General features: G+C 46.7%; 2 pseudogenes; one reads left to right on the forward strand and one right to left on the reverse strand.

The window, feature by feature from the left end:
* Positions 1-1,330: 1,330 nt before the first annotated feature.
* LOC125516014 lies at positions 1,331-6,971 on the forward strand (annotated as a pseudogene).
* A 7,691-nt stretch (positions 6,972-14,662) lies between these two features.
* On the reverse strand, positions 14,663-16,619 carry LOC125512310 (annotated as a pseudogene).
* Between the last annotated feature and the right edge of the window lie 967 nt (positions 16,620-17,586).

Consider the following 17,586-nt stretch of genomic DNA (forward strand, 5'->3'; position numbering starts at 1 on the left):
TTCCGCACGCGTTTTCGGCTTTTTAAACGGTTTTTTTTCGGGTTTTTTCGATGTTTTGGTTTTCCCCCGGTCTTTCTTAGCTTTTCGATCATTTTTTTTTTCAATTTTTTGGGCGAAAAAAAAGCGCTTTCTTTTATTTTCCTTTCGTGAAAGTCATGGTTTTTCTTCCGCGAGAGGCACGGTTGTGCTTTAGCAAGAGTCACGGGCGTGCCTTTCGGAAACGAAAAAAGATGTGTTTTCTGTTTTTTTTCTTTCGCGAGAGTCACAGTTTTGCTTCCGCGAGAGGCACGGTTGTGCTTTTGCGAGAGTCATGGCCGTGCCTCTCGGAAAAGGGAAAAACAAAACGTGTTTTCTGTTTTTTTTTCTTTCGTAAGAGTCACGGTTTTGCTTCCGCGAGAGGCATGGTTGTGCTTTCACGAAAGTCACGGCCGTGCCTATAGGGAAGGGAAAAACAAAACGCGTTTTCTGTTTTTTTTCTTTCATGAGAGTCACGGTTTTGCTTTCGCGAGAGGCACGGTTGTACTTTCGCGAAAGTCACGGCCGTGCCTCTAGGAAAGGGAAATAAATACGTGTTTTTTGTTTTTTTTTCTTTCGCGAGAGTCACGGTTTTGCTTTCGTGAGAGGCACGGTTGTGCCTTCGCGAGAGTCACGGCGTGCCTCTCGGAAACGAAAAAAAACGCGTTTTCTGTTTTTTTCCTTCCACGAGAGTCGCGGTTTTGCTTCCACGAGAGGTACGGTTGTGATTTCGCGAGATGCGCGGGCGTGCCTCTTTCGAAAAGGGAAAAAAAATCATGCTCCCGGTTCGGTTTTTTCGTCCCGTTTTTTTCGTAAAAAAAAGTTCGTCAAAACCTATCAACATGGGATCTAGTTTAGAAGATCTCGACGCGAGAAATCCAATAGTGAAAACGGTTCGAGATTTGGACGCACGGTTTAAGAGATAAAACGTTTTGAATAAACGGATCTACAAAAAAGGAAAACTTCCATGTTGAGACAAATGACGCATTGCATGTGCACTACTTGTCGCGACCTAGAAAAGTGGACTGTTCTTTGCAACAAATACTTAATTAGTGATTTCGAGACTTCTGGCTCGCCGTGTGCAATGCCTGGGTCGCGACCTAGAGCCCACGTGCTGGTACGGCATGACCCGTTTTACTTTTCCTGATATTTTTTCATAAAGCCGGCCGTTGGCCACCTTTGGTCGCCAATCACGCAATTTATGAATTTCATGCCATTTTCTTCTTCGATATAAGCGTGTAGCGTTGTCGGTGCCCTTGTCCCCCACCCGCCGCCACAACCTCTCCCACATCCACCCCCGCCGCCACTCGCCCCCGACTCGAGCTCCTGCTCCTGATCGACGCTACGGTGGCAGGCTCGGTTGAGGTGAAGCATGTCGACTCGAAGACGAAGCGGGTGACGGAGGAGGGGCGGTACGAGGCGGCGCGGGCCGACCCGACGTTCCGGCCGATGCGGCGGAAGGAGGCCCTCGACTCGAAGATGAAGCGGGCGACGGAGGACGAGCGGTTCGCGGCGGCGCGGACCGACCCGAGGTTCCGGCCGATGCGGCGGAAGGAGGCCAAGGTGGCCCTCGACTCGAGGTTCATGACCCCCATGCTCACGGACCCCATGTTCGATTCTTCGGCGGCGCCGGTGGACAAGCGCAGCAGACGCCGCAAGAAGAGCGCCAGGGACAGGGAGAACCCCATGCTGCATTACTATCTCAGCCAAGATGAGGGGGACGAGAAGGACTATGAAAAGGCGGAACAGGAGGAGCTGATTTGTCAGGAGGAGGATCATGAGCGAGAGACGTGATTCACGACCATGGTTCAGCCGAACCTATGGTCTATGCCCAGTGGCGGAGGCAGGGGGTGCTAGCAAGGGCCCCGGCCCAGGTCAACATGCAGATTTTGCTACTACATGAGGGATTATCTGCTGCTAATATTGTGTATTATGATGATTTTGCTGGCTTTGGCCCTCCCCAACATGATTTAACATTAGTTGGCCCCCCTGATTAAGTTTTCCTGGCTCCGCCACTGTCTATGCCATACGATTTAACATCCTACTACATGTGGATCTGTGACATACATATCAACTATATTTTTTAATCAACCATGCATGGATCCTCATGAATAGACATACATGCCAACTGCATTTTTTAATCAATCATGCATGGATCCTCAGGAATAGTGTACAGAAATCAATGGTGTTGAGCATAGGTTCAGCTAAACCATGGTTCCGTAAAACATTTTCGATCATGAGCAGGAAGAAGAGGATGGGCTAGAGGAAGAAGAGAGTTCCAGTAGCGATGACGAGGTAGAGGAGGACGACAATGACCAGGTGATGTTTCCCTTCCAAATCTGTCAGCTTCATTCCTAGAAAAGCACACAGATTAATATGCATTTGTTTATTTTGCAGTACTCTGTGGGCTGTGACATTGCTCATTACTTGATGGCGAGGCATGATGATGCACCTGTGTTGACAAGGAAACTCACAGGCTTGCTGTTGTGAATATGGACTGGGATCATATTAAGGTGCATGCCAGTTCAAATTTCTATTATCTTGACAAGTAATCCGTCTGCCTCAACAATTTCAGCCATGTTCAAAAGGCAGTTTTATTATTTGAGTTGCATCAGAATCGAATGTGTTTTGAGGCCAACTTGTTCCTTTTCTGTGAGGTTGATATGCATTTCTTCCGTCGTGCATTTGTGTGTTTATGGCAGACTTATATAAAACCTTTAAGGGTTGTTTAGATGGCAGTTTATTAAATACTCCCTTTGTAACGTAATATAAGACAGTAAGGAGTTCTGAAAAAAAAACTATGTTGTTTTGTTAGTTTGTTAGGTTGAAGTACGATGCATAGATTCATGTTGTTTACCTTAAAGATGTTTTCATTTGTCATCTTCTTGTTTTGTTGAGAACAGGTGAAATCTGTATCACTAAAATCCGCCTGTTTTTAGTTGAGATAATGCACCAAATGTAGATATTCAGGATTAAGAACAAATTCTGAAGTGCTGTCAAATTACTGGGTTCTTTGGTCCAGACATCCTCACACAATGATGTATATAGTTAAAATGTGTCCATATTTATGTATACCCAAATCAGCGCAAACATCATCATTTCTTTGTGTTGCAGGTGTGCTAATTGCCAATATCTCAGAACATCCGTGCAAACTTACCCCTAAGGATCTGTTTCGGTAAGGAATTTAAATTTGAACCCTTAGAGTGGAACTGAATCCAAAACTTCACAAAGAAATGCCCATTACTCAAACACACTTGTAATGATTGTTTTTTGCATTTGTATGTGTATTGTTTGTTTGGTTAAGTATTCAAGCACTTTCTATGACTTTTGCAGCACCCCCAACAAAATATTTTGATAATAGTCCGTATTTAACTGAACGAAATCCTGTATTTTGCTTAATTGGAGATCCAAACAATGGAACAAACCCCTTGGCATTTATAGTTTGTGTTGGTCATGAAAAATTCTCTTTGGCTGCTTGGGCTCAATGATATTGTGTTCCTTTGTTTTGCCCTTTCAACAGGCGGTGGACTTGTATATGGTCATGACATCCTGTATCCCGAAAGGTGGGTGAGTTGTATCAGTTTGGGTATATCCAACAGAATTTGGACTGAAGTGCATGAACATTGAGGCAACTCAAGGCCCTTCTGCTCTTATTGGCGCTGATGGTGATGGTGATGATGATGGGGAAGATGATAACAACGATGATGACGATGATGGCAAAGAAGATAGTGACCTTGACTATGAGACTGAGAACAACAAGCTCCGTACTTATGAGCTAAACAAACTCAGGTTAGCAACAAAGCATAGAGATACCTTTGTTGATTATCATCTTGTTTACTTCTATTTGTCTGGGACTTACCAAGAAGAGTTTGAATGATTTTTTTAACAATACACTCCATAATATTCTCTTGCTAATTAAAATATAAAAATGTTCAGATCCTGTGTAAATGTAACTTTTTTTTGAAAAGGGGACATCCCCAGCCTCTGCATCAGAATGATGCATATGGCCACCTTTATTAGCGAATAAAAACAGGTTCAACAATAGTCTCAAAGTCTCAAACAAAAGCTGCTCACAAAGAGCTAAGGAACCAAAATAAAAGCCACAACCGGCTGGCAAAAGAGAGATAAGAAAACTAATTGTCTATCCTATTACATGACCGCCATCCAAACCGGCTGAAAATATCCCGTGCTACCATCTCCCGTCGGATAGATCCAGTAACCAAACGCTCCCTGGCCTCCGTCGGAGTGAGTAACGACCACATACGGATCCACGCAGTGGCTCGGAAGATAACCTACAAAAGTGAGTGTTTGTTGTTTTGTTAAAGACCAAAACATTTCTGCAATTCCAGATAGCCCATAATAAAGCACATACTCCTACATGAATGTGTCTTGCTGTTTGGGACTCAATCCCATCCAACCACGTCCCAAATAACGTGCTAATACTATTCGGTGGAGTAATATTGAAGGCAATGTTAACTGATTGCCAAAGAATCTTTGCCAAAGGACAATCGAGAAAGAGGTGTTTGACTGTTTCATCCGTATCACAAAAGCTACATCGAGAGGATCCCCTCCAGTTGTGTAAATGTAACTATGGCGGCTTCTCCTTCACATGTTTGGGATTGTGCGCATATGTCTATGGCCTTGTCTATCCATCATTGATATTTACCATATGAAAATGTTGCTACTTGCCAAGGGTCTTTGTTCTCCTCTCTGATGATTATATTGATCTTGCTGCAGGTACTACTATGCAGTTGTGTTGTGTGATTCCGTTGCAACTGCAGATCACCTATACACAACTCTTGATGGTACCGAGTTCTTGAAAACGGCAAATGTGTTCCATTTGCAATTTCTTGATGACTCTAGGGAGTTCAAATATCCTGCTCGTGATGTAGCTACAGAGGTATATTACTTGAATAGATCGTATATGCATCTATATTTTTTTCTGAACAAGGGAAGGGTCCCAAATGAAGGACCCAGAAACTGCATTAAAACTGGTCGGTGGGATTATACCCTAAATTACACAGAGGACCTCGTAATAAAGAACTAAAAAAACACATCACCTCTTGTTTTACAAAAAGGAACCTACAACAAATCAGAAAAATCACGATTTGTCCTTCTCCACCGAGATTTCGTTGAAGCTTCAGAGCACGGACACCTGCACCTTTGCCAGGGACATAATAACCAAATAAAGGACATTGGCCATCTCCTGGTCCATGCCGCTTCAACACTTGATCACCAGAGGGCAATCGACTCTGCATGAGTCCACTGAGCTTATTGGCAAAAGCTTTTGCCCGATCCCGTCCCCTCCGTCATTCTGCCTTTCAGTCGTAGTACTAAAAGAGGTCTTTTCAGTTGGTAACTTGTTTGACTTGGTGCAGGCACCTCTGAGTTACAAGGCGCCTGATTTTGAGACTCCTGCTTTGCAGCGTACCAAAGTTAAGTCCACCTGGGATGATGATGAACCAGAGCGTAAGATCTTGATGCAAAAGTTCAAACACGAGGTCAGCTCTAGTATTTTAATTAAATTATTTTATTTGCTAACGTAAAACTAAAAACTTAGTTTCTCTTTGAATGTATAAATGTCAAGGGACGAAAACCCTGTGTCAACTGTCAAGACTCAAGATAGGCTTTCAGCACTAGTGAATAATAAAGGAATAAGTACAGTATCATCCAAAACTCTTTTATTTTTTTCATATCTTGTTTGAACAACTGTGAGTTTCTTACAAAATCACATAACTTGATAATGATGGCAGGCATGTTTCTACTCGTTTGTCTCATGAAAAGTTTCCATCTGTTGGTTATTGTTTCTTGTCCTCTACTTTGTTTATCCAACTTCGACGTCTTGTATTCTTTCTGTTGCAGTTTGATGGCTATGGTAAATATATAGCAAGTGGTGGCAGTGCATCAGAAGATGATGTAGATGATTCCAATGACGAGTCTCTGCCAAATGGTGTAGCGAAAAGGAAGTTAACAAATGAGGAAAGGTTGGCTCGTTTACTACAACAAGGAAATAAATCTGAAGAGGAACGAACAGATGACGAGGACATGGAGATAACATTCAACATGGGGCTCGAGGACCTGAGCAAACGTATCCTTGAGAGAAAGAGCATTGAGACAAAGACTGTCTGGGAGATGCACCAAGAAAAATTGAAGGAGAAGTGGAAGGCTAGAAAGAGGTGGTCAAAGGATGACGATGGCTATAGTGACCAATATAGCGCTGATGATTTCCTTGATGGTGAAAAGTCGGACGAAGAAGTTAAGCCCATGAAGAAACCGAAGGTGAAGGCCAAAGAGAAAGCAAAGGACAAGTCTCGAGAGGAACATTATGAGCCAGAAGCAACTAAAGAAGAGTTGGAGCTCTTGGTTGCTGCTGGCCAGGATGCAGCCAATGGTGCAAAGGGTTATAACATAAAACACAAGACTAAAAAGGGCAAGAAGGGCAAGGATTCTGTCGAGGACAAAGTTGGTGAAATCGATGCTAGCAAAGATGAGAGGTTCTCACCCATGTTCACGTCTCCCCTGTATGCATTGGATCCTACTGATCCCCAGTACAAGAGGTCGTCGTTTCCCTATCCTGCTACTGTACAGTCTGCTTGACCTTGACTGCGTTAAATTTATGCTTACTGTGTATTGTTGTGTACAGGAGAGCCACCTTGGTGCGAAAACAAGCTGGGAAGAAGGGTGCGCGTGTAGGCACATTGGATAGTGAACCACCTATGGAGCCACAGGATGATGCATCTCCTAACAACGCCAATTGGAAACGCGACACCAAGAATCTGCAGATGCTATCTGCTGTCAATTCTCTCAAGAGAAACCTTGCTGCGTTCATTCATTCAGTCTGATGGATTTGCTTTAGGATAGCTTGAAGGTTCATCTTCTGTGTTATGACAGCACAATGATCCAGTTTTGTGCTGTTAAGCTGAATATAATTATCCTCGGCGTTTCCTTATTCCTTACTTAAAAGGATTCCTTATTGTCTGAATGCTTTTTGATGAAAAAAATCGTGTATCTTGTGGCACTCCCATAGTGGATTATCAGGGCTACCTGGCCTATACGAACATGCTTGGTGGAGTGCTTGCTTGATAGTTATAGCAATCTTCCAGGATGCAAGTGTAATGCGATAATTATAACTTCTTTTTTAGTGTAAGGCATAAATTTATATTCATCCTATGAAGCCCCAGATCTAATAGTTCTGGAGTTACCCTTAGCATTATAACATGCACAAAAGGATCAAGTCATACGTACAATGCAACACTCCTATGTATGGACCTGTTTGTCCATCAGGTTATCCTCGAGCTTTGCCACCACTCCACCTCCAACAGAATTCTCACGTACTACACAGACCCAATATGTTGAACAATAAAGTTATTCGAAGAAACCAGCAAGTAGAACAACAAATAGAAAGCAACATAAACATGAACCATGAGATTCAGCAAAATCTTCATGATTTTTCAGCAAATATACTGCTCTATTTGTTGATATCATTGAAGCTCTTCAATCGTTAACAAAGGCAGAGGCTCTCTTCTATTTCTTCGACGGAAATGATGGTGAAGATGAGTGGCCTTGCATGAGAACATAGAAAGATAAGAACAAACAAGAACCAAAAAGAACAACACGAGAATGGCATAATAAATCATTTTTGCTCATCCTATTTATGTTCAATTATGTATTTCACTGTTAGGCGATCCCACGGAAAAGGTACCATATCCCACACAAACAGATATGTCGCCATGATATACAAATACATTAAACATAATAACAAACAATAAACAAACTAGATACGCAAACCATTTTCCGAATCTTGGCACAAATAGATGAACGGTACATGATCTGTGCCCCGTCCTACCTGCTATACAAATCCTCTTTGCAGTTCTACTCGTACTTTCTTCATGATTTATGCTGGTTTTGCTATTCTCTGTGTCATAAGGGTATCTTCAACGCTGACCCTCAAATCGACACCCGTATCCATCCGCGGAGTGATGGAGACTAGTCCGTAGATAATGATGCGGGAGCCAACCATCCTACGTTATCCGCGCCAATTTCAAAACAAAGTTGAACAAACATGATGGATTTCCGCACTCATTTCAAAACAAAGTTGAACAAGCATGATGGATTTCATCAAACACAACGAAATTCATCAAAGTCCAGACATAATTTACATAAAAATGGACAATATTTCCTTCGTTTAACTAAACCATGCCCGTAACACTCAAATTAATTATAGAAAATAGCACAATTTATTCATCAATGGCATGCAAATATCTCTAGTACAACAATAGTTCAAATTCAACGAGATAACCAAATGTCCAACAAGTTTTTTGAATTCACTGATTCCAAATTCTACGATACTAGAATCAGAGCCGGCACATGTCGCACCGCTACCCCTATGTATGTGCGTGAATGGTCTACTCTCGGTCCTATAGTACATCATGACAGAGCGTGCGGGCTATAGAACGTGTAGAGCAACACTTAATGAATGAATGAATTAACCAACATGTAGAGCAACAAGAAGCAAAACTTACGATCTCCATGGTTGACGTGCCCAATGACCACATTGTCTCCACTCATTCAACCGTAAAACTTCATGTCAGAGTTGCAGATGGTGTACCATCGAAGGGATATCGACATCACATTACGTTCATGGACGATGTGCATGTCATAGGGCGCGAAGTGCTTTCGCGCATGAAATGAACTATGCGCACATCGCTAAAAGATCGAGCCACTTGATTTCATGACTACAAAGTCCACATATACGACTAATCCACGCATTGTAAAACAACTCATGCTCCTTTCACTGAGTATCCCACCACCATGGTACACCATGTTGGGCGTGGTGTCCGCCATGGACGTCGTCGGCAAGGGGCGAAGGGTATTTGATTGCGGAGGGGTCCTGGGTGGATGGCGACATAGTCCAAGGAGGGCAGGCGCGTTGGTGAGGGCTGCAGACATCCTACGATACCTGGGCGGCCACATGAGAGGTACAACGACGGCGGCGGGCGAGGCGGGTGTGGATGCAAAGCAAGTGAGAAACAGGGATGGAGTGAAAGAAAGGTGGACCGAGAGGGCAGTTGAGTGGGTCGAAGATGTCGGAAACCTACGTGACGGCAGTCAAAGACTCCTCCTCTAGTTTGCTTGGAGGGCTGCTAATTCGCGCGTTGAAGTGTGCAGTTTCCAACAAGGCACTTAGGCCAGACTAGACAATGCAGTTGCGTGCTCCCTTTCCTATTGATTTTTTTCTTTGTATGCAACAGAAAGCACAGGCCACCTGCCCACCCACCGTTGAAAACCAGGGGTCCAAGAGATTAGAGAGGGGATTTTACATGGGTTCGGCTCAGCTGCAGGGCTCCCTGCAGGAAATATTGTGCAGGGCCAATAAAAGACCGCCACTTGTCCATGTGGGCCAACTCCTCCGATTGGTAGATTTAATTTGATACGAGAAGAGGGCAGGGGCGGTGCGGCGAGCATGGAGGAGTCCGGCGCCGTGCGGCGTTCTGGGACGCATACTGAATGGCGTTTCCTCCTCATGGCCGAGCAGGGCGCCAGGCCCCAGCGCCGTCCAGGCGGTGCTCCTCCTCCATGGCTTCCCGGAGCTTTGGCTGTACTGGTGCCACCAGATGGCCGCGCTCGCCGCGCCCTCGTCCCCGACCTCCGTGGCTTCGGCGACTCCGGCGTCCCAGCGGATCCCACCACCTACGTTGTCATGCTCCTCGACCACCTCCGCCTCCCCTCTACTGGTGTCTGTCTGCATCAAGCGATACCAGGGGTGGCATGCCATCGCCTATGTCTTCTGATTTAATTTTAGCATACCTTCTTCTTTTTGGCAGGAGCATACGTTCTTGTTTTACGGTTAAAGTGAACTGAGTTTCGTGACCGAGAGTTCAAACAATAAATCGAATCGAACGTGGCGAGCAAGGAGTTTCGATGGTTATTCCAGAGGGTTAGTTAGTTGAATGAGCCTTTCAACCTCGACGACACGGAGAATGATGTACCACTGCAGCAAGCCAGCATGGTTCTCACGTCAATGCGGGAGATGACTCCAACCGATACACGCTAGGATGTTGATAGTGGCTGCATCAAACTCGGCATGAATGGCGGCAAACTGCACCACCACATCCCGCATATCACCATCGCTCGATGACATCCTCTGTGAAGGAGAGACCTGTGTGGACCTTCATCCCGGCTAGGACGTCTTACACAACCACAACGTGCAGCGTGCACAGCTAGCGGCACCGGCGCTACTTGTGTCGCTACTACAGTCTACAGGTAGCTCTGACCGCCGCGAGCACAATGGCTGCAATTGACTTGTCATGGGTGGCCGCACCTGCACCACCACATCTCACGCATCACCACCTCTCAAGATCGTCCAAAGCAGGCGCCTAGTCGAAGGAGGGACCGGCGCCCAAGCCACGGAGGTCGAAGATGAGGGCGCGACGAGTGCGGCCATGCCAAAGCTCCAGGAAGCCGTCGGTGTTCCAGCGGGCCGCACGTCGCTGGGCTCCTCTATGCTTGCAGCACCACCCCCGTGCTCTTCTCCAGGGGCGGAGCCAGGATTTAAACATAGGGGGGCGAGAAACAATGAAGCTGAAAAATATTTTGTCTCACAAACTACATAAGAGTTTTAATCCTGATATTACTTGCAGTCGGTGCAGGTCTAGCTATAGCTTATAGTGTTGAACAACTCCACATGCGCGCCATGTAGATGAAGTTGTAATCAAATTACTCTGAAATACGGCACAAAGTACCTTGGTACGGAACATTGTCATCATATGTATGTTTACGAACATGACTGATCATTGTCTAACTAAATAGCAGGATTTAGCTTGCATTCATATAGTTTTGATTGGGAAATCAATCGACAACGCAGACATACTTAAGCATCTTGAGCCAATATGCGTTGTATTTGAAAAAAGGTGACAAGTCGCAAGAATCCATACCTAGCTAGAGTACGGAATTCAGGCCCAGCTCGTCTCATCTGCTCGTCATAACGGATGATCGTTCTTTCCGTAGACCACAGGCATGTGGTAACCATCGATGGTCAACGTTGACGAAGCATGGAAGGATTCGCACTTCCAAAAAATTGTGTGCGCCTATTCCCTAGCATGGCGATGATGGTCGACGTCAACGCCTGATTAAGCCCTAGCCTAGCGTGGGCGGCGGCGACGGCGACAAGAGATAAGTTGGAGCGTGATTAGGTCAAACGACACAGAATAGAAACGAACGGCTGTACGTGTAGATGCATGTATTACGTATGGTCTTTGATCGATCGCGTGATTGGATTGATGCGTCCAATTCACTCACGGGAAAACCATGCCATTTGTTTTGGGCTTGGGCCAGCCAACAATAATATTGGGACGCATCCCGCTCTCCTAGGGTTCCTCCGCCGCCGCCGCCGGCTCCCTCCGCCGCTAGCCCTCTCCCCCGTCCCCTACTCCTCCCTCCCCCTCCTCCCTCCCCCGTAGCGCTCCCGTCGCCCCCCGAGGCGGCGGAGCGCCTCCACCACGCCGCCTCGTCTCGAACCCTCTCCTCGTCCCTACCCTTCGCCGCCACCGGCAGAGGCCACCGGCGTAGCCCGGATGGCGCCGGCGGCGGCGGACATCCCTTCCCCGCTTGCTAGGAGGTGGATTCGGGACTCCCTCCTCCCGGCGGCGGTGCTGCTCGGCGGACGGCGGTGTGGCTCGGCGGCGGAGTCCGCGGGCCTCGAGCGCCCTTGACGCGACGACGTGGCCGTTGGCTGCGGGGCTGCGTGGCGTGCGGCTGGCCGGCGGTGCCCGCTCGGCCCAGATCTGGGCCCTTTCGGGCCCATCTGGGTTGGGGCGGGCCGGCGGTTCGGGGCTCGGCGTCGCGGCTCCCTGATGGTGGTGGCGAGATGACTGTGGCTGCTGGTGGTGATGGCTCTGGCAGCTGGCGTGCTGCAGCGTGGCTGCAGGGATTGTCCGGATCCGTTGGGGTCTGGCCGGGCCTGTGGAGGCCTGGTAAGTCCCTGTCGCTACGTCCGGTCGGCTCCGCGGCGTGGTGGAGGTTGTCCCCTCCTGTCGGCTGCGTTGTAGTCGCCCCCGAGCCCGGTTTCTCCCCGTCCTCCCTCCAGGCCTCATGTTGGTGGCCTCAGTGAGACGGTGAAGTTGGTGCGGTATCCGTGGTGGCACAGGCTGGTGGGCGGCATGTTAGGTGGTGCACTCTCGATTGTCTATGTTGGTGTTGGTTTCGGGGCGGGAGAAATCCCTGGCGGCTCCTCCGCCACCGGCATGGCTGCGCCCGTGGGTGTTGCCGGACCTTCTTGAAGGGCGTCGGTGATACCCCTTCCCGTCTACCAACCGCGTACCGGGGGAAACCCTAGGACCTGTCCGGGCAGCAGCGACATCGCCATCGCATTCCTTCCTAAAGGTGTTTCTTGGTACGCGAGACTTCGGAGTGCTAGGCGTGCGGTGGTACTTCTCCGGAGGGTGCGGCGGATATCGGCCATCTTCTCTTAGTTGAGTTGCTGGCATCGACATTTATTTCTTTTTCTTTCTCTCATTTTTTCTTTTGGGCTTGTTTGTGTTGCGGCCCCAGCGAGTTGGTTGTATCGGTTGGTTGATGCTTTATAATATAAAGTGGAGGAACCCTTTTTCTTAATATTGGGACGCATAGAGAAAAGGCCTATACATGTACTAAGTGACAAGTACACAGAAGATTAGTATTAGCCCCCGCTAAAAATCCATGGGGGTGGCCGATCCATAGGGGGGGGGGGGGGCCGGCCCCCCCTCCGGGCCCCCCCCCGGATCTTCTCGTATCAAATTAAATCTGTCTTAATCGAAGGAGTTGGCCCACATGGACAAGTGGCGGTCTCTTGTTGGCCCTGCACAATATTTCCTGCAGGGAGTCCTGCAGCTGAGCCGAACCCCTTCCAGAGAGGGTCTTAACTTGATGAAGAGATAGAACCGGTCGGTCAGTTGCATCGACATTTATTTCTTTTTCTTTCTCTCATTTTTTCTTTTGGGCTTGTTTGTGTTGCGGCCCCAGCGAGTTGGTTGTATCGGTTGGTTGATGCTTTATAATATAAAGTGGAGGAACCCTTTTTCTTAATATTGGGACGCATAGAGAAAAGGCCTATACATGTACTAAGTGACAAGTACACAGAAGATTAGTATTAGCCCCCGCTAAAAATCCATGGGGGTGGCCGATCCATAGGGGGGGGGGGGTCTGGTCCCGGCCCTCCTACTGGCTCCGCCCCTGATCTTCTCGTATCAAATTAAATCTGTCTTAATCGAAGGAGTTGGCCTACATGGACAAGTGGCGGTCTCTTATTGGCCCTGCACAATATTTCCTGCAGGGAGTCCTGCAGCTGAGCCGAACCCTCTCGACATTATGATGCAACGAGCGTCCAATAGGGATTTCTGATGTGTTGATTTTCCGGTTTTTTCTCTTTCAAGGCTTGATTCTACTTCGGTATTTCTTGGCGGGCTTCCTGTTGGGGTTTTTTCCTTGAGGTTTTTATTTTCATTTTTTTGGTTTTTTTATTTACTAGCACATATGCCCGTGTGTTGCAAGTTGCAATGAGGGACAAACATTAATCTTTATCATCAAAATTCATTGCAAGAAATAAAAAAACCCTAGCGAGACATGTATCTCCCTGGCGGCACTGGCATTGGCGGACACTTAAGCGTGTCATCACCCATGATTTCATGTTTCGTGAGTGTGGCAACGAGTTGGTCATATGTTTCGAGTGTGGAAATTGTGAGTTCCTCCTCGTCCTTGAATGTCTCCTTGGTCTGCCCCACCCATCTGCCTCTCGCCTTTGGTGTAAATTATAATAGTTTAGCCCACGAGTGATTTAATTATGCACCATGCACATCAACATGAGCTTGGAGGTTTAATCGGGTCTTTATTTCTTCCATTGGCCCATAATAATCTTGAATCTTTAATCAGGTCTTCATTTCTTTCATTGGCCTATAATCTCAGATATTTAGTTGGGTCTTCATTGGTTCCATTGGCCCATAATCAGAGGTCTTTAATCGTGTCTTTATTGCTTTCATTGGCCCATAATTTCAGATCTCAGATTGGAGATCACCCTCGTAATATGCGTCCTCATTGCATACCTCACTCTCTGAGTTTTTTTTAATGTTTTTTGAGGCTGCTTGTTGATTTCCATGGCAACTTGCTAGCGTATATAAACTTGTAGAATTCAAAGTAAGAAAACTATGTGGCACTATTTAATTGATGAACCAAAATAAAAAGACTATTATAGGCTGCTACGTTGCCCTGCCTGGGACATGGGCTGGAAGAAACAACTCAAACGGAGTTGCCCAACGTATATGGCCGACCCACTGTCATCCTTCGTTGGTGATAAAAAGAGCATCATCTTGTCTACATTTTCATCTCTATCTGTCCAAAATCAACAATAGATGGGTGGTTGTTTGGCTAGCAGGTATTGTTCCAATGCTTTGGACAAGCCTAGGACGATCCAGCGACGCATGAAAGAAACCGGCTCGCTCGTATGTGAAACGGACAAAACCAAAATAGCTAGCATACGTGAAAATCAATCAAAGTGGAACGAAACAAAGTGGGACGAAAATAAGAATATTGCCTTCCTTTATTAGTATATAAGTATATAGATTCATCAAGAAAATAGCATACTCGCCTTATTGGTGATTCATAGCTCGTTATTTGCTCAACGGTGCATGAGAGGATAGAGGTGCGCTGCAAGACGCGGCTCAGCATGTAGCACTAGCGGTTCCTCTATGAAGAGGTCATGCTTGGACTCACGGAGATTGATGGCCGACACCCCAGCCGGTTTGGTCCAGGTGAAGCCATGCAGGAGCCTGCCGAAGAGCATGACACTCATGGTTGTTCCTAGTGATGCCGCGATGCATCCCCGCCGTCCGGTGCTAAAGGAGATGAACCGCAATTCGCTCTCGGTAAGCACCACATTGATGTTGTCTCCCATATGGCGCTCTGGCTTGAAGTGGAGTGGTTCATCCCAGACGGTGGGGTTCTGGCCCAGGGCCAGCCGGCTGAGGATGACATGGCTACCCTTGGGCACGCGGTAGCCCGCAACAATGGTGTCGGCAATTGCGACATGCGGCACGTTGAAGGGAGCGACTGGGTGAAGGCGAAATGCCTCACGTATGCACGCCTTGAGATAGTTGAGCTGCATGATGTCCGACTCTTGCACCAGTCGCTCGCGACCGACCACCTGGTCCATCTCCTCCACCGCTTTGGCCAGCAATTCTGGGTTGTTCACCATCTCTGCCAGCGCCCACTCCACTGCGTTTGACGGGTTATCTATGGCCGCTAATATTATGTCCTGCATGCATTCCATGGAGATAAATGTAAGTTAATACAATTTATATATTTGCATGAAGATAGATTACATTGAATAATTAGAATTTTAAATACAGTTTAACTTGAAATCACATCAAAATGGTAGAAAAATGCAATAATGATATGTTTAAACTATTAATTCATAATTTCTTATTCTATTGTTTCCCTTTTCTAACACCTGCGAAATACAGTATAAGATCTATTTAAGAGTGTGAGCTATTACCTTTTCTCATGGATGACGTATTACCTTGTAGGACTATGAGGCAATTGGTCACTAATTCAATCTAGGCCCTTGAACCATCTTAAAATTTCTCATTAATTAATATTTTGCTTACCTTGCATTGTGCTTTGACCTCATCGATGCTGAGCAATGGCTTGCCGTCACCATCGGCGAGCGTGATGAGAACGTCAAGGAAGTCCTGGACCCCGTCCTGCCTCTCGTCGCTGTTCCACTGCCTCCAACGCTCTTCAATGACCATGTTGTGCAGCCTATCCACTTTTGTGTTGGCCTCCTTAATAAATTTCTCGTGGCCGTCGAGGTCTAGGCCAAGTAGACACGGGAGGTAGTCGCTGACGCAAAATGAGAAGAGGAGCCCTAGGAGGGTGAAGGAAGCGTCCATGTGCTCCACCTCCATCGGCCCCGGCCCGCCGTCCGGCTGAGGCTCCCCGAAGTACCGTTGGCCAAAGACAAGCCGACGGATGACGTTGCCGCAGTAGTGCCGCGTGACATGCCTGACATTGACGTTGGCTAGTCCCAACGTTGAAGATGACCCCACGGCGGTGAGGTTGTAGATGTAGCGCATCAAGTTGTCAGCTTCGTCGGCGCGCTTGTCATGGAGCCACTTGTGGCGGGAGGGGCAGATGATCTCAGAGGTGAGCACCTTGCGCATCTTCATCCACTGGTCGCCGAACGGCGTGAGCACGGCGTCCTTGTACCCACAGCTGATGGCGTATGAGGCGAAGGTGAGTGGGCGGGACAAGAAGTTCTTGTCCTACTTCTTGAGCACCTCCCTTGCGATCTTGGGACATGTGATCGGGACGATGTGGACGCCGCCAAGGCGGAAGCAAGCGACGTCGGTGCCCATATCCTTCATCACGCGATGGATCCAACGGAATGCTGGCTTATTGAGCACCATCTCGGGGAGGCTACCCACCAGTGGCCACGACCATGGTCCCGGCGGAAGTGGAAGCGGGACCATCACCGATGAGGATGTGCCACTGCGGACCTTGCTCTTGGTCATGGCAAGGTGTATGAGCGTTATTACGATGAGCAACTGGGACACAAAGCAGCAGCAAGCCAACATTGTGGAGACTGCTGCTTGCTGAGTGCACACAGGCTTGCGAGGTAGCTTGCCTTGTTATCGTTGCGTAGGTAAGCCAACTTTGCTTTACGTGCTGCTCTGGCCATGAGTGTGAGACCCCTTTTTATATGTTACCTCCGTCCCCAAAAAATTGGCTTAGATTTATCTAGATACGATGTATCTAACACTAAAACATGTCTAGATATATTCCACATGTGTGGATCGTTTACCACATGTATCACATGGTATTTCAAATGTATTTATCCTGATACTACTAATAATAATTGTCTACATAATGAAAAATCTTCTATTTATGAATTGTCTTAGATTTATTTAGATACGAAGGCTGATACTAATAATAATAATTGGCTATACAAACGTAGTCAAAACAGAATGAAAAGCTTCTATTTATAGATTGCCTTAGATTTATCTATATACAAAGGCTGATACTAATAATAATAATTGTCTATCCAAACATAATCAAAATAGAATAAGAAATCTTCTATTTATAGATTGTCTTAGTTTATCTATATACGAAGGCTGATATTAACAGTAATAATTGTCTATCCAAATGTAATTAAAATAGAATAAAACATCTCCTATTTATAGATTTTCGAGCGTACTTATCCGAAAACTAACCATAATTGTCTTTCCAAAAGTATTTGAGACGCCAGGATGATGGACCATATGGGCAGCTTTCGATTTGAAGGGATGGTCGGACCATGCATCCGGGATTCAATGAGTTGCTACATCGAGACCTCCTATTTAGCGTTGTACGCGCTAGCGTACGATGGAGCGCGTACCCCTCGCTACCCCACGCTGCCTCATGGGCTAGCCCATGTGTGGGGAGGGAAAGCGGAAACATCTTTTTTCTTCTTCTTTTTTTATAATTTTTTCCATATAATAATAATTCGTGATTTCAATAAAGTTACAACTTGTGAAATGTTCGTGAATTCGAAAATTGTTCATG

The sequence above is a fragment of the Triticum urartu genome, chromosome 6 (genome assembly GCF_003073215.2).
Source record: "Triticum urartu cultivar G1812 chromosome 6, Tu2.1, whole genome shotgun sequence".
NCBI classification, from domain to species: domain Eukaryota; kingdom Viridiplantae; phylum Streptophyta; class Magnoliopsida; order Poales; family Poaceae; genus Triticum; species Triticum urartu.